This window comes from Rissa tridactyla, chromosome 7, assembly GCF_028500815.1.
Source record: "Rissa tridactyla isolate bRisTri1 chromosome 7, bRisTri1.patW.cur.20221130, whole genome shotgun sequence".
NCBI lineage: Eukaryota > Metazoa > Chordata > Aves > Charadriiformes > Laridae > Rissa > Rissa tridactyla.
In genome coordinates, this window is record NC_071472.1 from 15,364,384 (window position 1) to 15,385,722 (window position 21,339).

Here is a 21,339-nt window from a genome sequence, read left to right on the forward strand (position 1 = left end):
CATCCAATCTATGCCTTTAAACCAATTAATAACTTAATGCCTTGTACGCAGGAGACTGAAAATAGGGATAAATCAGAGCTGACACTGGTCCGTATCCTCCCTTCGCTCTGGGAAGTCCCTAAGTAGTTAATTAAGCCAGCTCTGTGGTTACTTCGGCCCAACAGCTGGATGAGAAGAGCTCCAGGGTGGTAAAGACACTTTAAAGTGTTTTCAGATCTGAGCCCTTAAAGCCTGGACCTTGCTCTTAACTAGCATTGATACCGGCAAGCAAAAGTTAATACAATATGATGTTACTTCGGATTTGTTCTAGTGAACTGGTCACAGTGGAGAGTGAGAGGGCGAGAGCAGAAGCTACCTTTACCTGCTCTGAATTGAGGGAGCCCCCTTGCTGACCAACAGATACTGGAAGGTCGGCCCTCCCAAACCCCAGTGCTTGCTCAGCTTGGTGCTACACCTCTCCCTGCAGACAGGAGACAAGTTTATGTAAGCTTTAACCCTTCCATGTAGGAAGGGTGTTAGAAACCATCGTGCTACTTTTTTAGCCAATTACAAGATCTCCTGGGCAAAGGGGTGGGTTGAATGCCTTTCTCTTCTATATGTAAGCACTACATATTCTTGAACATGAGCAAAGAGGAGTGATCCTGTAAAAAAACTCCTGAAGATGATGACCCTACGTATCATTCACCCTACAGACTTTGTTACGTAGGCTTTGATTTTGTCTTGTGCAATGGGTGACCCAGAAGCCCCCCAGTAGCCAGTGATCCTGGGGCTGTGTCGTGAGAGTCCAACCGGCATTTCACAAACATCACTCATTCTGGCACTTCTGGGGCTTTGCGATCTTTTGTTGTTTTTTTTTTTTTTTAAAAATGCACTAGCTGTTGATTATAGCACCTTTAAATAGCTCTAAATGTGTTCCCGAATTTACTTACTTCTCTATAGCAATGAATCGCTTGAAAGTGCTCTCCAGTGAAATAGCTCACTGCTTGTAGTCCATGTGTGCTTTGATTGCTGTCATTATCTGTGTGAAGCTCCACTTCGCCACTCAGTGTTCACTATGGAAATATTCACTGCTGTGTTGACAGTGATTAAGTACATTTAATTCCAGCTCGGACCTAAGAGGGTTTTTGTTTTGTGCAGTGAAACTCACTTTATAAGATACGAAATAAGGTAACTACCCCAGTGTGCAAATCTAAATCAACTGCTATGTTGATTCATTGTTTTGTTTTGTTGTTTTGTTTTTTTTTTCCTCCTTAACTCTGTTCAGCTTTGTCTTAAGCTAAAACAAGCTTTAAAATAATTGAGATGTCTGTTAACTTTTTAGCAGAAATATCTGTGGAGGCAAATACCTTTTAAACTAGCTGGAGTTATGGAAAGGACACACGTATTCCAGCATGTGTGGTAACTTTCAGTACTACCAAGAGACCGTTTCTTTTTTATAGGTAATATCTGGTGGGCAGAGGTAAATCAGTAGTCAAAGACATTCTTCATTATGACAAGCTGATTGCCAAGGTATGCAGGTGAATTTGAGGAAGATGAAGGGTTATCTCTGTTACTTCATGGTGAATAAGTTGCTTTCAGTGAGGAAATTGGGTTTTCTGTTCTCCTACTAAATACCTGAATAAATTAAAGCAGTGCATAAACAAGAGCCACACTAGAGTTCACCCCAGAGATATATTGGGACCAGTAGGTCTCACTCTTTGCTGAAAGAAGAGATATTCCAGGGAAAAAAAAAAAAAGACATTGTGCATAGCCCTGTAGAAGAATTTTCCAACAAAAACGTAGTCTCTTCGGTACGTGACCACAGTAAAGTGCTTCATCTGCTGAGATTATCACCCAGTTATATGATTTGAAGAATAAAGGTTTTCAGAAAAATGTTAACGAAAGTAACTGCCCTTTGAAACTTCTCTGTTTTTAAAAGTGGGTAAAAAATAGTAATGGAAAGAAGTAGCAAAGCTAAAGAAAAACATATCATCTGCTTTTAGGAGGGTGCTTCCTCTTCTGCCACCCCTTCACATTTTGGGCTGGACTCAGAATTTTTTCCATCGCATTTAAGCTTAAAAATAAATATTCCCAAGGTGATAAGCTGACCTTCTAATGAAAGAAAACTTGGTAAAGATGTAGATTTTGATAGCCTTAGTTGTAGGGCAAGGAAGGGCTAATGCCCAGGTTTTGAGCCCGCTCTTATGAGAGCAAGTCAGAAAGGCAACCCAGGATACATGGATCTGATTACAGCCAGTAAAGCTTGTAGTCAGAGCCCACCTTGTCATGGCGAGCTCAGTAATAAGACTGAAGATAATAAGATGTGTTTTGCTGAGTGACAGGTAACATGCTAGTTACTAACGTGTGGGTTTTCCTTAGAACTTCTGTCGGGTGAGCTTGTCTTTGCCCGTGAATCACATCCTTCACCAAGACATGCTCACTCAGCCTTAAGGAACTGAGAGAAATTTGAATGGTGGAAAAAGAGGTGTATTTTTCTCTGAAGAGCTCAAGAGCTGTATTTAATGGGATTTCAACACCTTCACAGCTTCCTAATAGTAGCAGTTATATAGTTTCTATTTCTAGCATTGCTTGAAATACTCTTGGGATGAACCTGAATGATCTGTGTTTTGTTAACATTCCCTGAGGCATCACTTTCCCTGGGCTTACCCAAATGCAGATATCAATAAAACTGGGCCTGACATCTCCTCTGCAATTATTATCAATTTTTCCCATCATCACACTGTAAGTATGATGTGCTCTGTGTGGGCAGGCCTGTGCTGTGTTTTACTATGTGCTATGCATCATCCCTGCATGAATTGATAATCACAATGAAGTAGCAATTAGGGATGTCTGGTTTTGCGGCACTACCAAGCATGTGAAATGGGTCTTATTTGCTTCCAGTTGAGGCTTATTTTAGGAACAGAACTGATTTCTGCATGGGGAAAGCCTCTTATTTACTTAATTGGTATCTGTTTTTAATGTTTGGACTAACCATATGCCCATGCTCCAGGAAGATACAGGACCTTAAGACTCTCCTGCCTTTTCCCCAGAGACACCCCAAAGTGCCTTCACACAGATAATAAACAAACTTTAATTTGTAACTAAACCCAAACAGATGAAACCAATGAGGCAACAGGGGTAGCTGAAATAACGCTCCGATAACATTTAACAAATTGTAGGTTTGATGTACCAGTTGGGAAGTTAATACTACACAACGCCACTAAAAACAACGACACACAAAAATGATGATTCCAAAGTGTGCACACACCCACTCACAAAGGAAGGCATCTCACTCCAGGGTACCCAGAAGATGTAACCACTCACCCAAAGGGGTGAGGGCTCACTCAAGGACAGCCAGAAGTATTCAATCACCAAGGCCAGGGAGGGCGCTCAGTCCTGGGAAGTTGAGTTCTGGTGACATCTCGATCCAAAGGGTCTTCTAATCACAGACTCGCTGCTCTGAGGAGAACCACTTAAAGGGGGTCTCTGGCTGGGACCCCATTTTTTTGGCCTGGTGGGATGTGAACTGTGGTCACCTATTGGTTGTGATCACGTAGCTTTCATTGCTCAAGGTGTGTCCAGGGTGGGCTCATTGGCTGAGGTGGTCTCTGGGGCTTGGGCACCTGGGGTGTGTGGCTGGGGGTTGTTTCTGTAGGTGACCAGCAGCTCATGTGCTTCCTGCCAAACGAGCCACCATGCCCTTGTACCGTGCTGTTAGACCCACAGGGCTAACCCACAGGTTTGCGTGATGGTCTGCATCTGGCCAGGGTGCATCCCTGCAGCAGCCACAGTGCACTTCCAGTGGCCCAAGAGCAAGGGTGCGAAAGTGCCGGTGGCCACTATGTTAAGAGCCCTGGCCCCTGTTAGGGGGGGCTGTGTGTGTGCGTGTGTGTGTGTGGTGCTCCTGCCACACCCCCAGGAGCTAATTGCTCTGCCTAGCACTTAGAGGTTTTTGAATAGATCTTTTTCAGCCCTAAAGATGTAGGGAAAGTAATGTAATATAAATCAAAGTGAGATCTTATGAAAGAGGAAGGTGATATTTATTTACAAAATGTTTAACAAGTTGATTTTAAGTGTTCATACTCTGCACTCAGCTTTAGTTCTTTCACATCTGTGGACTTGCAAGCACCAAGATGAGTGCATCCAAGGGGACTGGTTGCAGAAGATAACGGTCAGCAGCTGACAACTTCTCATTGTGTCTGAGAGGCACCTCTTGATAATGGTGACAGACTAGTTTCTGGAGAGGTCCTTTATGGTATTTGGGAGTCATCAGCTCTTGCAGGGTGATTCTTTGCCTCGGGACCTTGCTGACTACAGCTCCTGTAAATCTTCATCTGGGTTGCTGCCTATCGTCTGTGGTTTTTTTCCCTCATTTTGAATATGGAGGAGGTCTGGCTTCCTTTTGGTTAACAAGAAAAGGACATGATATGTTGTAACCTTCTGCCCATCCTCCTGCTGGGAGGATACAGAGTCTTCTGCTGATGAGCCGTCGTGCTGTGGTTGCATCAGAGTGCAGGCTTTGTGGCTGTGCCATAAGCAAGATGTTCCTCTTGTGTTCCTGCTAGAACCAGTGTCCTGGGAATGGAGTCCTTCATTATCAATGTAGGGTTTTTTTCCTTTGTGCTGCCATCTGATGCTTCACACACATTTCCATTCATACTTCTTTCACACCAACCTCTGATAATATTTCTGTTACAAAACTGTATGGTCTTTGGGTCAAACACTTGGTACAGGTGTACCCTTTGCTTAAGGTGTACATACGTAACTTCCTACTACAAACTACCTTTTGAAAAGAGTGATATTTTTCTTTTCCCTCAAGCGCCAGAATGCTTATTAATATCTGAAAAATTAGAAGAAACCCAAACAAACAAAAATAAACCCATACGCACTTTGGCTGAGCATGCAGTAAGTTATTGCTTCTGAAAATTCTTTTTGGATTGCTACAGCTTCCTATCGGTAGCATAAAAATCCTCAAATTCATCAGGCAGCATTAAAATATAAACTGATAAAGCAAAACCAGTTCCTTTCTTCCCTGTGCTAAGCTGTGTTAGACTATGTTGGCTGAAAGGGAAGACATTGCTATAAAATTACCGTTGAGGGTTGATTGCTAGTAGTACAGTAATGCATAGAATTGTGGCTGTAGCTGTACAGCCGAGAGTCTTCTAGGTCAGGGGGTGTATCTTCTATCTTAATTTACCCCACGGAAGATCTTGACCATTGTATTGGGTTTTGTTTGTTTATTTTCTCCAGGAACAAATTTTGTAATATTTCTTGTTTAAGCCTCTGTTTAGCGCTTGTCTTTAAGACCCAATGGCTGAAACAGCAGAACAATTAAAAATACCAGTAGGATTATTGGCGGGGGAGGATGGTGGTGGAAATAGGTGCTGTGATGTTGATAAACCTCTTTAAACTGTTTTCATTTAAAATCAGAGGTAGGAACTTGTATGGATTCTACAGGCGGTTTTACTTGGGGCTACATGCAATTTGCTGGGAGTGATGGATGATTGATTTTGTGCGAAGAGGAAGTGGATGGCTACGCTTGTATGTATTTGAGTTCAAAAATCCAAAAGTTAGGTACACGGAAAGAAAACATCATGATGAAGAATTGAATTTTGGAGAATGCAAAATAAAGTGGAGGGTATGTCTAGTAATTAGGTCCTGGGCTGTGCTTTTTTGCCCCCCCCCCCCCCCTTTTTTTTTTTCCTTTTTAAAGTCATTTCAGTTCTCTGGGAAAGGTACTAAAATTAAAAATTTGTCACCTTCTCCTACGTCTTGCTTTTTCAGTGTGAAGAAACATCGCAACTCTATTAGAAATAGTCAAGAAGAAAGAAATAAATAGGAAAGATTAATGAGCTAGAGTATTCGTTGGTTATGTTTGTAGACTCTGGTTTTGTCAGGTGAATAGGTGTTTGCAACTTGATGACACTGAATCAAAGGGCAAAACAGGCTTTTCAGTTGTTTGAAATAGTCTAAAATGTGAGTTTCTTTCTTGTTTCTGTTGGTGTGTCATTTTGTTTCTTTTTAATTGCTTAAAATCTTCCATTCTTAAGAGAGTCAGGTTTTAGTCTTTTTCTAATTTGCTGTCTTAATTTCCATTCTCGGCCATATTCCTCACAGAAAAGTGAGGTGAAGAGCTGGAGGAAAAAAATACTAATGTAGAAAAGCAGATAATCTATGCGCCTCACGCTGGGAGAGAATGTTTTTTCCTTTTTTGTTTTTTAAAGTGAAAGTTTAACCTGGGTTTTATCTTTTGGGGGGGGAGGTTTACCCCCTTTTTTGGAAATGGGAAAATAATCTAGCGGTTGTTGCGCTTCTCGTGCAGTTATCTGACCACTTTGTCGGCCATAAAATTCTGCATATTGCAGTCCCGTCTATGGAGTACTGACAGACCATTTCTTAACGTCCCCTCCTCACCGGGCTCCACATCTGCAGTTGTCTGATCCGTTGTATCCCCCATGGAAGCACTTCTGAAGGAAGCAGGTTGCTTCGTAGATAGCTGTTTCTCTATGTTACTAACATGTTTACTGCTTGTTCTCTGGTTTGTGAGACTCTCAGAGAACTAATGCTAATAATGTGACAATGCTCTGAAAAAGTAGTACCCTGGCGTGTTGCAGTCGAAGTAGAGAGTCTCAGACCTCCGCAGGTAGGACTCACCTCAGAGGTCATTCATCTTTTCCAAAAAAACACCCAAAACTCGCCACCTTCAACTGGAGTTCATTTTTCACTGTGTTTCCCTCTTTACTTGCCTTCTGTTGATGCTGGCAGGTAGCGCCATTCTTCACGCTTGGTTTTGGACCTCCTTTCAGAGCTACGTGATATTCAGGAGCAAACCTTGCTGGCTTCGGTAGGGGAGAACCGATGTGGTGTACTGATGGTTTCGGATTTATGTGGCATCAGCGCCAAGGTGTTTTGTTTGTTTTTTCCCCTCCCTAAAATAGCAACAAAATATAATATTAGATGAATTTTAATATTACAAAATCTTTAACTTAATGCATCTCTTTATGTCCCTCTTTCCTGTTTTTTTTCTATCAGCAGTAGTACAGAGTACACGATGCTACATAGGAATGTTAGTGTTTGGAGATCTTGACCGATAGGGGTTGTATCAAGGAGGTGTAATGAGATTCACAGGGTTGCATTTGCTCTTCCCATGAAAAATGTAAAGGATTGAATCACGCACAAGAGTCTGTGTTGGGTTTTTGTTGGGTTTTTTTGTTTTTTTTTTTTTTGTTTTTTTTACCTTGCCATCTTATCGGTGCAGCTTTACTTTTGCCCATTTACATAGCAATGCCATTCAGAGGCTTGGAGGGATCTTTAAATAACACCTTTGTTAGGGTTCTTATGCAGGAAAAGTGCAGGAAGGAACATTTTCAGAATTGCCTTTGGGGAGCTGGATATAGTCAGTGCTGACCCTGCAAATGTTCAGAGATGAAAATAATGGTTGGATTACAGCAATTCACAGTGCAGGAAGGAAGCACAAGATTGCACGTTAAAAAAAAAAAAAAGTTCCTCATGCATTAAAAAAAACCCCAAAACCTAAAGGTTCTTTCTTGTATCTTTTTTGTAAATTGCTCGTCTTTAAAAAGCACTTGTACACATTTAAAAAAAAAAAACCAAAAAAACAAAACCAAAAACAAAACACCCCCAAAAAAACCCCATAATCAAAAAAATGGCAATCCTTAAATAAGATTTCCAGCGCTTTATCTCTACTCTGCTGTGTGTGGTGTAAGAATGGCTGCGCAGAGTTGTAGAACCTGACTTATGCTGGAGGTTAAACAAGGTGATGTAACAGTCCCTGTGAGCCTCAGAAATGTATGGATCTAGATACAGGGTGAGACAGTGTGAGATGCATTAGTAGGAGTTTCTTTCCATACCACCTACACCTAATAGCCTGCTGGGACTGATCCCAAGCATAAATGAATCCTCTGGGATTTGTATTTCATGTCTTTTGAATTGGTAATGAAATGAAGCCTGCGGTGAAATGCCTTGGTGGAAAAAAGTCAGTGGCAGCACTTGGTGCATCTAGTTCAGCAAATCGGAGACCTGTGATTCTTTTCCTTTGCATGTTAATGAAATCATCCACAAAATCATGAAGGAATAGCCTCGGGGCAAACTTACTTGGGATGTTTTGCAATGGTGCATTTTCTAGCAAGTTTAGCAAAAACCAAGGAGTGAAAAAGCAAATGAGCAGAGGCTTGGAGCATGTTATCAGGGAAGGAGAGGTCTCAGGGTTGTCTCAGAGACTAACGCTGCACTGCAATGTCACATTGTAGAGGCATGCCTGGAGGTCCCAAAAGTGGTTATGTCATGGACTTCTCTGTCACTGGTAGCTGATTGATTCCCGGTGGCAGCAAAGGTGGGCAGCAAAGTTGCCTCGCTGTACAGCCCCACGCGAGACGCTTCCACTGCTGCTTTCCAAACGGGAGGAAAGTATGAGCTAGAAGCAGTAGTGGCAGGACTTCCTTCCGGCCTGGGGAGGCTTTGGCTTGTCTGAGAAGCTTTCGTTGTGCAGCCAGCTGTCCCCTGATCCTTTGGGAGGAAGGGAGGAAGGAGCACTTGGGTAGGACCTGCTCTGCAGGCTGTCATCTCTCACCAGAGAGAATGCTGAGAGATTGGCGGGACCTGTGGTTGATGCAAAGAAGGGATGAAGGCTGTTGACTATACATGTCAATAACAGAAACAAACATCTTCAAGTACGAGAGAAGAAGTAATAAGAAATTAGTAAGAGTTAAACATGGCCCAGTCCTGGAGAAATTGTAAGAACAATGCAAATAATATTGCTTGTTAAGTTTCAGAAAAAGAAATACATGTTATGCTTAAAAACCAAACTTTGTTTTGTGGAATGCCTTAGTTGTTCCAGTTCTGAGCTAAAAATAAGTTTCAGTCTGTAGTTTGTTTGAGTAAGACAATGAAATGAGAAATATAACCTTTACTTGCATCAAACATGAATATGTCAGGTTTGTTACAGACCTGCATGAAAATAATTCATATTTCCAGTGTAAGTTCATAAAATAAGAAATTAAAAAAAATTTGTCTACGGAAGTACTTGTTTAAAATATGTTCCGCAAATGGAAATACCTTCGAGAATATCCATGGGATTTAAATCCACACATATTCAGGTCTCCTTCTAGTTTACTGCAATACTTTTCCAGCTTAGTTGTTGATTGGAATCTTCTCAATACTCAGTCTGTTGAATTAGAAAGATAAATACAGCTTATTTCACATGCCAAGTTGGTAGGAAGGTGTAACAATATTTGAGGGTTTTTTTTAATGCTAAATATTCCTAAGGTTGTATGTTAAAAAAAAAAATAAAAGGAATGTATTGGGATGGAATGACTGATTTGCAAGATTGGAAATGAAGTAGTTTTCAAAATAAAAACAGTTCTAAAATTATCAAACTTTTCTACTTGTCCAAATTACCTATATTTTTATGGGGTATTTGAGCTAAGGAACAAACGCTACTTAGTTAAAGGAAGAAGTTAAACCCAAAACTGTTTCCTAGTGGTTAAAAAATAACATAAAATATGAAAGCAGGACTCGGAGACCTAATCCCTACTTGCGTGATCAAAAGGTACTTTTCCTAAGTGAGGGCTCTGGCTATTAAGAGAAGCGTTATGATAGTAAACGGTGCCAGAAATCTGTTTGGACTAGGTAAGGTGTGAAAAGCTTAATTATGAATGAGTAAGCACACTCTTGTTGGCGTGGAAATACAGAAGCTAATTTTGCACCTGTCATATTTTCACGCTGCAGTTGCTTGGCTTATTAGCTATTACTTTTCCACTAGCTCCAAAATCCAACCTCCTCACTCTACGCCTCCAAAAATAATAAAGTTGTGCTTTCAGTGAGGGACACTGCACAGATGCTTCCTTGTGGGAAGTGGGGGCGCATGCAAGACTTTGTGCCTTCTTTCCGAAAAATGTGCCTTGTTTGAGCACAGCTAACTCACCTTTTGACTTCTAACCTCGGCCCATTGAAACTAAAGGTTTCCAGATGACATGTTTCAAAAGGCTGGAAAGTAGAGAGACCTCCTGAAGTACTCTAGGTTGTTTTTGTATGACAAGTTTTCTGAAGTGCCGCCTCTCTTCCAACTCTAGCTTAGGAGCTCTGGCTCGTATGACTTTTATGCAGAAACTAGTTTTGAGAGCAGACTTGGGTTGCACTGATCTGGATGGTCCTGTGCAGAACCAGGGGGTTGGGCATACGGAGTACACAGTGTGGAATCTGAGTTATAAATAAGTCTGACCAGAGACTGGAGCTATACCTCTCCATAGGGTCTGAAAGGCAGAGTTGGGTACAAGCTTACAGAGGGAAATACCGGATGCCTCTTCCAATTGGAAAAAATACAATATTTTGGCTTCATAAGGTACCAAAAGAGGTAATTTCTTCTTTGGAAGAGTAAGTAGTTGGACACAAACTCTCAAGTAGACAGGTGTTTTGGAGACATATCTGACCACTTGTAGTTTTGACAGGTGGAACTAATCCAATTGATGTCTGAGATGCTGTTAAAGCTTACGAAAGACTTTCATTTCAGGACATAATTACATGTCTGCCTTGTTTTACTGACATTAACAGTATGAGTCAAGTTTCTAGAGGCTGCGGTGACATGGATTGCTATGAAGCTGAGAGAGCGCGTGTGCAGTTTCCAAGAAATGAAGCAAAGTGCCTTTGACTCATATGGAAATGCCGTGAATTTATGGATATATTGAAACAAAGAAACTCAATAAGTGGCTTTGTTTTTTAAAAAGTAAAAATATTCAAAGTGTGGGAGTTGTCCTGTATTGTATATCTGTTGTGCAGCGATGAAACTTTCCAGATGAAGTCTTATGCAACTTGAACTTCTCAGAGCAGCTATGTGAGAATATGCTTTCCTCTGATATTTCCTGAATTTGATATTTGGGGAGGGGGCAGGTTGGGCCAGTGATAGGGGACTTGACACCAAATAACAAGATTCTGTGGAGTGACTTGCATAAGGCTTTAGTGCATCTCCACAAGGTCTTATTCGAGTCAGTAAAGCTATGTGATAGCACACGTTGGGCACCGTGATTATTCTTACAGGATTAATGTCGTAGCTCTGAATTCAAAGTGCTTTGCAGCTACCCATATGTGCCTTGTACCTACTGCTTGGTAGTCAGGCCTAGCGATGGCAAAAGCAGTGCTATTTAATACATTTTTCCCCCGTGAATTTTCGTGATTCTACAATCTGTTAATAAAATTAAAAAGGGTATTTTCAAGCTAATTGTCATTAAATCTTTCAAATTTCAGAGAGGAGGCTCTGAGTCTTCAGCAGATGGTTGGAAATGAAATGCGCATTGTGGGGAACAGAGGCTCTGCCAAATCTGGACCTTGCACAGAACTAGTCAAATAAACAGAAGTGAGACACAGCAGGGATGGTTTGGAATAGGCTTTATTATGGCCAGAAAGCTTCAGGCTGTGAATGACCTAATCAACCTAAGCTCCAGACATGTACCTAAATTAGCTTCTACTCTACCGTCCTCATAGCACTCCATTTTCCTTGATTCAAATACTGTACTAACAGATCTGAGCTCTTTTAAAAATGGAAGCTTATAACTGTTCTGGCTTGTTGTCTTCTCATTGTATTTGTCCTATTCAACCCTCCTAATGCCTACATTCTTAATTTTCTCCTTTAGTTTCCCTGTTCTTTTCCCCGACTCAATTCTAGCACTTTTCATGCATTTGATGAGTTTCAAATGACTTGGTCTTGTGATTCTACAAGAACAAGAAAAAGGAGTAACAGGAGCAGAGCTGCTTGGTGTTGGCGGGCTCTGGAGGGCAGTTCAGTTCCCGCTTGTCCCAAAGGATTTCTGTGCGACCTTGTTCAAGTCTCCTGTCTCATTTCCATGTTTGCAATGTGGAGATAAAGTGATATGCCCTGCTAGAGAAAGGAAAGGCATGCTTTGTGTTTTATAAAGCACCATTCCAAAGTGCTCTCTTGCTGTATGCGTTTCCTTCTCTGCACGGTCCCTACTTCATTAGGACTGCTGTGTGTTACTTGAATAACAAACAAGCTTCAGTTCATTTCGCTAGGCTTGGCATGGTTTCATATGTGCTGCCCACAGATGTTACTGCACGTAGTCCTGCTAGGACAACTGTCTGCAGAGAGTATCTGTGAATGTCACGGGACACGGCCTTGTTCTGAAAACACTTCTGCAGGCAAGAAAGAAAAATGAAATAACGTGACTCTGATCATATTTAAGCATTAGCCAGGGAAATGCTAAAATGGTATGGGGATCCTCCAGTTAATAACTAAATAACTGTTAAGTAGCGTCATGTTGGTGACCAATGTTTAAAGAATGGTTCAGTGTGAAATCACGCATGGCAACGGTTTGTCTGTCACCGTGCTGTGAATTTGGGTAGAAAAGTGACCTAGCTTTATTTAAAAAAATAAGATTATACATATATATGGCTGTATAAACCTTTCTCACTTGATACTTTTTATTCATAAGAGATATAGTGTCATGGCCTTTGAATCAGTCTTTGCTTTATACCAATAGACATGAACTTTCAAAATCTTTTTGTGAAAAGTAAATTACCTTTGAGAGTGAGAGAGGCTATTTAGGGTGTTTGATGCGAGTACATAAAAAGTCACTTGGATTTATGAGGAATTATTGCCCTGGAATTTAAGGGGACAGGAATTAATCTGATATACTAGGTGCTGGTTTGCATTGCCTGAGGTGGTATTCCTAAATTCCGAGACAACATGGTTTTGGCATGAATTCAAGTGGTTGACACGGTGATATGCAAGGGATCATGTAATTTCCCTTTATCATTCTGGTTTCAAGTGTTCATAGTTGGAATGATTTACTAGGATTCCAATTCCCTTTATAATTAGTAGGCATGCCTGAGCCCACCGGGTTTTATTCAGAGCCCATTGAAGCTAATGGAGGGGAAAAAAAATGTCTCTTTGTCCTCATTTGGCATTGGCTCAAGCTCTTTGAGGCTGAATCTGATGGCTTCATCAAAATCCACTTAACCTTCCAGGGATGAGTGTGTGACTGCTCGGGTCATTCTGGAGCTTCATGGGTTTTCTGGGAAGGGCTTGACCACTTTTCCTCGTTATTCTTTTTATTACCAATCTAGGTGAAAGGAGCAATTTGAAAAGTAGCAAAAGCCAGTGTGATATCTTGTATGGTCTCTAATAATATGTGGTCCAATCTCAGCATCTTTTGGGCAACACAGGATTCATATAGTTAAAACTTCGTGTAACAGAGACTTTCTGTAACTTTCTGACATGTTTGTTTTCTTTTTTTTCCAATTTTGAAAGTCCCTGAGGTTAAAAACCAAACCACATGCTGGTTGTCCATTCCTCTAGGGCAAAATTGAGGGGAACAGATCTCTCACGCCTTTTCATTGGGCTGATGTACTGAGTTAGGATGCTGCAAATAATTGCCTGTGAGACAACTGGACTTTGCATTTCTTGGGATGGAGGCCCTGGCCATGGATCTTCTGAAGATATATTCCTGGTCCCTTTGATAAGAGCTAGTAGCAGGGAAAGCTACTTCCACCATTGAGGGGTACATTTTCAAAGCAATGTGCAGGCTTTGGTGTGTGACACCATTAAATGTTAACGTGCGTTTTCAAACAAGGAGCCTCAAGGATAGAGGTAACTCTTTGATCTTTAAAAAGCTTGCCACATAGGGGAGTGAGTTTGAATGTGTACTTATGTGTGCGAACACTTGCAGGTAATTAGATTTTAGTTTCAGGGCTGCAGGACTCTGCAGAAACGATTCAGATTTCAAAAGGCTCAAAATAAACATCAATTCCTATTTATCTCAAGGGATTTAGAGGGGCATAAAATAAACTTTTAATGGCTTGAGCCATGCTTTATTAATTGCTTTGTTGAAGAGATAAAACCTGTGGGAGTTTGTGTATTAAAATGGGACGTGAACCAGCAGAAATCTAAGCAGGATCTGAAATTGGTTTAAAGAGAGTAAGAAAATACACAGTTGAGCTTTCCTCTGCATTTAAAAGATTATTACCCTAATATACACAGATTCTTTGTTTTTAAGGAAGCATGCCTGGATTGAGCCATAATTATATGTGAAAGCATTTGAGCTAGTCATTCAGTATTGAAGGAGTAGGATCTGTCTAAACAAAGTGACAAGCAATTAGGGAGCCTGGGGGAGTTGTATGTTTGTCATATCTGAAAATAAAGTTATCAAATTATTACCCAAATTGTTCCACATCTGACAGTTGTGTCTACAAAGGCTCCGTACAGTAACTTTGCAAAGATGGCTCTGTTTTGTATATTATTTTTGACAGGGGGCAGTGGAACATAGGGGCTTTGTAGGTTTTTTTTTTTGTTTGTTTGTTTTATCAAGACTTTTATTTTCCATAAGCAAAGTCCATCACAAGGAGGACTACTGATAGAAGGTGAATGTATTTCCTTGTTGGGTGAAAAATGGCCTCTTTAGACAAAATAAAAGGTATCTGACTGCTGGAGTTCTGGTGGCTTTTAAACTGATACATTAATCAATGCTTTAAATCGAAATTGCCATATTGTTGAATTTCCCCTTTTTGTTTTTTTAGTTGCTTTAATTTTCACTGTGTTTTTTAACATGAAGAATGCCTGGTTTTATTTAATCCCTTGTGAAAGCAGTACTGCACTGCGATCATTAGCGTATTTTACCTCTAAATTCTGTTATTAACGTTTGTGAGCTTGCTGCAGAATGAATTTTGCAAAACCCTGGCATGAATAGTCATGCTATGTTCTGGTTACGTCCTTTTCCCTTCTTTTTCTATTATACTGTACTTGCATAGGTTATGAGAGTTTTCTCCCCCACCGTCTGGTCCTCTTGTATTCTGTGTTAAATCCAGGAGAGCCACTGGTCATCTTTCTCTTTGAAAATGTCTTTGTTGCAGGAAAAACTATATGGGATCAAATTATCATGATAATTAGCAGATATGTTTATATCAAGTCTGTATCTTTGCATGCAAAACTTCTAGTTGATTTTGAACAGGACTGGGAAGTGAGCCACTAACCCCAGATGTGACAAGTGTGGCCTTGACACCACCATTCTATAGCTGGCTTCTAAGATTTCCGCTAAGGAAAAAACCCTCATTCTTTGGGATTGTCAAAGGCATTCCTAGGTTCATACAGATTTTCCTGGATGCTGAATTAAAAAGCATCATCAGTGGATGGAAGGGAACATGTATGCTGAACCAATTAATAATAGATAATATAAATATTATCCATTTTTAATGGATCTTTTGGGGCATATTTGTTTTCTAAAGCATCTTCAGTATTGATTGAGAAGGATACTGTTTCTGCATACAAATAAAGCTCAGTTTTTGGTAGTCCCTGCAGGTCCTGAGTAGCTCTGCGTTTTCATCCACAGTCCTCAGCTTTTCCTCTGTACCCTCAAGCAGCTGCATAGCTCTCACCCTTGCTTGCTACGAGAGTGAGAAATACCTTTTCCTCAAAATGTTGCTTTCCTGACAAATGAGGGCAGGAAATAATACATTTGAAAAGTTGAGCTCAGCAAGGCTCAAATCATGAATGGGTCTGTGACTGAACTACTGATTAAAAACATCTCTACCGGTTCATTATCTGGACCACAAGCTCATCCTTACTAACAGCTCTAGGACTGTATTTGAGGGTGATGGATAGGGCACCACTGGGAAGGATGATGCTGCCATCACCCTCATGGTGTGCCCCAGTCTTCTGACTGCTTGCTGGGGAGTCCTCTCTCCTCGTGTTTGCTAACGTCTTCTAGTATGCTTGCATAATGTCAGTGGGTGGGTCAGGAAATACCTTCCATTTACAAGAAAATTTGAGGATAGAGATGCTGAAGCGAGTCTGAAGTCATGGGCCAGAACTATAGTGATCTGAAGGTTGAGGATTGTGATCATTTAGCACCATGGATCTTGTTCAGAGCATGGGATTGAAGCCTAACATAGCATAAGATTGCAGCAAAGACTATAGCATGAGGGTCTCGATACTGATTCCCCAAATAATCATGGTTAGTTAGAGAAAAAAAAATCAAAATTTGTGTACAAACTCTCTTGCTTATTTGACAATGTGTTCTATCTAAGAGATCTATAGGTTTCTTTTCTCCTGCAGCACTAAAAATCCCACTGTGACTGATGAAGAGAGAAGATCCTGCCCTGAAAAATGCCTGACAGAAAAGTTTCATCTTTAAACTGACATCAAAGCTGCATTCACCTTGCTTAAGAATGGGAATTTTTAACTTTTTTTTCAATCCAGTCCCTTATCTAAACCATTAACTTGCATAGAAAAGTCTTAAAAATTGGTGTTTTGGGGCTAAATAAGGCGGTTTTGTTGGAGGTTATTGAGACATGAAATGATTACTTATCATCCCTTGAAATGACATTACATTTAAATGCAATGGTACATGGGCACTTTCTACTACCTTCATCTCTGTTAATCCTTGCTCACAGCCTGCAAATTGAACATTCTTTCAGCCTTATGGGATGCACTGAAATTCTCAGAGTTATAATTGCTTTTCAGTATGCCATCCTGCATCTTACACAATTTGAAGTGGTTCTCTTCCAAACAGAAAATATTTAGTGAACCCCATGCTGTGTATTTTTTACCCTTTAATCAGTTTTATCCATGAGTTCACCAAAGATTAAAAGGAAAAATAAAAATTGAATTCACTTGACCGTGATTGATTTGAAAATTCAAGGGACAACCTCTTGGTTATTGATGGCTTTTAAATTGCTGTGCATTGTTACCTGGCTATGCCTGTGAAATTCATCAGTATTCCACACCTTTCTTGCTGCTTCTGTTGTTTGCTTCGAGATAGCAGCTGTAAATTTAGATGTACACAAAATAAACTTAGCAGACAAGATATGGCTTTGTCTGAAAGTCTTTGCAATGACTGCCTGTATGAATGAGCCCTTTTCCATAGAGGTCCATAGGAAAACCAGAGCAGAAAAATCTTGTTTGAGAATGAGAAAGATGAGGCCTGATCAAGTTTCTCACGTGACGGAAGCTGCCCAACTTCATTGCCCTTCTGAAGTGGTGGCTGGGTTGAAGACAGAGAGAATGGGAATGGGGCATCGCACTGATGAAGATACTCATGGGTCTTGCTCCAAGGTGGGGATATAGCACTGCAAAGAAACTGAAAGTATGTGAACCATAGTACTGTGCTGGGGAAGCACAGACAAGAACTTTATAATGGCATAATTCTCCCTTAACTTTCCTTTTTACATTCATCCTTGAAATCATGGAAATCAGGGTCAAGTGTGAATCCTCAAAAGAAAACCCACCATGGGAATCAGATTCTTGATTTTGTTCTCTAAGGTACCCTTACTAAAACACTGCACCTCCACAAAGGCAGGGTAAGGTAGTAGGAGTCCTCCCTTAAGGGTCTGGGCTTACGTGTCTGTGATCGCAGGTGTGATGGTGATAAGCAGTTGGTGTTGAGATGCTCCACTGAAGATTACAGCAGTGCTGCTGCAAGCATGCTGAATTTGAAGGTCGCTAAAGGTGTGGGGAATAGCATAGATGTCCATCTGTATGAAAGACTCATGCAGTTTGGAGAAGGAGTCAGAACTATGTTTCTGTCCCACTGGGCTGAATATCAGGCGGTGGAAGGTGGTATGGCTCTACTTAGATTACTGAAGCTATTCTGTTTCCAAATTGGACTAGAAAATGGTTTTATTTTTCCCCAACGGTGTTAGTTACACGAGATGACCAACTCCCCCCCACCCCTGCAAATAAAGCACTTGTGTTTCCTTAATTGGTTTTCATGTTCCAGTCAGCATGGTAACCTGTTTGCTGCTGCTGCTGTTGTGCAGAAAGCTTTTCTTTATTTCTCTCCTGGTTGTTGGGTTTGTTTTTTCTGTTGTTAATAAACCTTATTCTCATTGAAAGAGGTATTTACGTTCCCATTTAAAAAAATGTATTTAGACAACTTGGAAAAACTGCTTCACCAATGAATTCCTGAACAATCTTAACACTGAGTAACATCAGCAGAAAATCTGCCTTACTCCCTCTGTATTTTAATTTTATGTTGGTGATTGCCTGTACTGAACTCAGCCCAGCTGCCTTGTGTTCTTCTGTTTTTCTTCTAATAATAAGCCTGGCAGCCTGGCTGATGGGTGCAGATACATTAACGTTATTTTTCTGCAAATCCAGTGTTGTTTTAATTGTACATATTACAATATTTTAAAGCAAATGCTGTTCTGTTTTTTGGAATCCATGGTTTAATTGATGGAGTTCTGAACTCCTTCAGCAATGACCTCTGGTGAACAGGGCATGCTGCAGCAAAGTCTGATGCTTTTGAAGGACACCAAGTTTATGATGTTTTTGTGAGTGCTGATACAAGTTCCGAAACTTTAAAAGGCAGCCTTGATCTTTGGAATATATCAACTACTTTGTTTGAAATGCACAAGTACTAAGTCTTACGTAGGCTAGGATAAAAAGGCTGCGTGTGATGCTGTCTGCCCACAGCAAAGGGCCTCTATGTTCTTGGATTGTATTTTTCATAATGTAGCAAAAACTGCCCTGTGCTAACAAAATCATTTGCCTGTGTTTTCCTGTACAGAAAGGCAATCTCTGGATATATTGCCCTGCCATGGATTGAAGGGTTTTATACTGTCTGTCCACTAAAGTGTGTTACATATCAAAAGGGCAAACTTCAGATATAAAAGTTGTTCCATCCACTGGGTCAGCTTTGTATGTTTCTGATCTCAGGTCAAAGATCAGAGAACTCTTAAATTAGCAGGATCTCACAAATGCATAAGGAAAAGGGAAATAGGCATAAGAAGCATTATATTCTGAGTAGAAAGCAGTAAGAACCCCTGACAACTGCTGTTACATCTGCTGAGAGTAAATCGCAGCTTTGGACAAGATACGCTTTTGCAGGCTTGTTCATTGCAATATAAATGTTGACAAGCTGAGTGTCATGGTTTAATCCCAGCCGGCAGCTAGGACCACGCAGCTGCTTGCTTGCTTCTCCCCCCAGCCCGACAGTGAGATGGGGAGAAGAATTGGAAAAATAAAGAAAACCTGTGGGTTGACATAAAGACAATTTAATAAGTTGAGTAAAAGCCATGCATGCAAGCAAAGCAAAACGAGGAATTCATGCAGTACTTCCCATTGGCAGGCAGGTGTTCAGCCATCCCCAGGAAAGCAGGGCTCCATCAGGTGTAACGGTTACTTGGGAAGACAAACGGCCATGACTCTGAACATCTCCCCCACTTCCTTCTTCTTCCCCAGTTTTATATGCTAAGCATGATGTCATATGGCAAGGAAATATCCCGTTGGTCAGTTGGGGTCAGCTGTCCCAGCTATGTTTCCTCCCAGCTTCTTGTGCGCTCCCAGCCCCCTTGCTGGCAGGGCTGTGTGAGGAGCAGAAAAGGACTTGACTGCTTAGCAACAGCTAAAAACATTAAGTGTGCCATTAACACCACTCCCATCCCAAATCCAAATCACAGCACCATACCAACAGCCAGCAAGAAAGTCAGCTCCATCCTAGCTGAAACCATGACATTCTCCGTCCCTTGTTCTGTACCGTTTATGTTATGCTCAGATCCCACGCTATCCAATACATCCTCATTAACCACCTGCGCCCCCTCCCATCCTATGATATAATACAATACACAGATATCATTCCCTTAGTCTATGGACCACGCCTCTAAAATGTCAGTTGAGTCCATTTAGTCCATGACTTTGGGCTCCATCTGTGATAACAGTCTTTCAGGGCAGGAGAGATGATGTGTGGTGTTGAATTGTTGCATGTGTGTCTGGAGCTCACAGCTGGTGTATCTGGTGTGGCCAATGCCCACAGTCTGTGGGTTGAAGATGTCAATCTTGAGAAAGTTGCCAGATGCCAGTTGTTGATGCGTTCCGCGCTTCACTTGGTTTCATCAAAGTCCAAAATTCTTCATAAATTTGAGCGATTCTCACTATAATACTATATACATAGAGCAACCGTAGTAGTGATGACATGTAGTGGTAACTTATCAATTAACATAATGCAATTTGAATTAAATTGCAGTTGGCTATTCTCACCCCAAATCAAATCCCCTTGAGGTACACATTGGACTTCCCCATCCCGCTGTGGCAGGGGGAAGAAGAGAGTGAGAGGCTGCGTGGTCCTGGTTGCTGGCTGCGGCTAGACCGTGACACTGAGTCACCGCATCCTTTAGATGTGGTCCTTTTTTCTTTTCTATGTAGAAATAACAATGATTTCAGCAATTGTGGAAACCTTAGAGAATCCTCTTAGTGGATTTCTGCGATGGATTTGCTGTTCGTTGGCAACAGCTCATTCCTGTCATTAAAAAAAAGTCTCTCATCTAATGAAAAGCATATACTATAAGATAAAGTGATGGGTGCCTTCATTTTGTAGATGCAGACGTTATGACTCACCTAAATGGCATGGACTGTGACAGAGTCAGAATTTGAAAACATTTTTCCTTAAACATAAGACCATTTTTCTTGCTAATTGGCCTTGTCTGATGTTGTTTGACCCTCTTGAAACAAGTATTGCTTGTGTGTATTAGTTTACTGGAGCTGTGTTGATAGTTACTTGAAATTCATATTTTGGCTTCATAAACCCAGGTGTCACGTCATTGCTCTGTTCCTCAAATTTGACTCCGACTTCATTATTGTGAGTAGGAGTTACACAGCCGACATGCTTGCTTCAGTACAAAAATAAGACCCACTATTGCATCAGAGCTTTTTGAGAGGCCCTTGCATTGTTAAAAATCAGACTTGACCACTTTTTGTGAGACGAGGTTACGTGGGATGCTCTATAAATGCACTGATTAATACTTTTACGTCAAGATTTACTGACATATGTAAGAACGCTTATGTAATTTACAGTCATTTAGGAAGAGTTCATGATTAGCTTAACTAGAGATGTTTACTTGCAGTACAGCGAACAGAGAAAAAGGAACATTGTTGTGTTGTTAAGTACTTTCTCTAGTGTCTTATATCTTGAAAAATACGGCATGCCTTTCAGTTAACAGATGGAGTTCACAGCTGTGCATATGAGTGTAGCCAGTCTCTAGGGAAAAAAAAAAAAAAAAAAACAAAAAGGAAAAAAGAAGGAATTTCTCTTTACAGAAAAACAGTTCTTTTTTTTTTTTCCCTCCTCATCTTTCCAAGAATCAATTACTATATATCCGTGGTAGTAGAACTACTGTATGTGGTAGAGCTGGTGAGATGCTTTGTGTTAGGAACTCTTGGTATGGAAATAATCTCTCGGTCTCCTCCAAATCTGTAGCTGTACTCTCTGTTACTGCATTTCCTGTGTCTTTTGTGTTTTTTTTCTTTTTTTCCACTCATAGAAGCTTCTCCTTCTCCCATACGCATACACCTCATTGGACTGTAAAGGTGGAAGGTTAATTTCCACAGGAAGTCCCAATATT

The 21,339-nt window shown here is 40.8% G+C and overlaps 1 protein-coding gene across 3 annotated transcripts in view; it reads left to right on the top strand.

The window, feature by feature from the left end:
* Positions 1-21,339, top strand: part of CNTNAP5 (contactin associated protein family member 5) — a 300,020-nt gene that overhangs the window by 47,502 nt on the left and 231,179 nt on the right. The gene's annotated exons all lie outside the window — the stretch shown is intronic.